Raw genomic sequence first — 387 nt, 5'->3', positions numbered from 1 at the left:
TACATGTAGTTAGTTATGATACTTATAAACATTTTTGAATATGTCATGAAAAAAATCCAGTATGGCCGACATAAGATAACATGGGGAATTAATACAACAGCATACGCTTACTGAATTTTCCCAAAATGTACAGGTTCACTAATGTTTAAACTAGTATCAAATTATAGCCCATGGTATAAAGTTTTTAAATATAATGATTCAGATGTTTTAATCCTCATTGTTCCCTTTTCATCTCACAATTGAAAAGTATGCCTAGTATTCATTATCACTGAACTAGTATATATATTTGTTTAGGGGCCAGCTGAAGGACGCCTCCGGGTGCGGGAATTTCTCGCTGCATTGAAGACCTGTTGGTGACCTTCTGCTGTTATCTCTTCTGTGGTCGGG

The sequence above is a fragment of the Mytilus galloprovincialis genome, chromosome 6 (assembly GCF_965363235.1).
Source record: "Mytilus galloprovincialis chromosome 6, xbMytGall1.hap1.1, whole genome shotgun sequence".
In the NCBI taxonomy this organism is placed as follows: Eukaryota; Metazoa; Mollusca; class Bivalvia; order Mytilida; family Mytilidae; genus Mytilus; species Mytilus galloprovincialis.
This window is presented reverse-complemented; position numbering follows the sequence as displayed.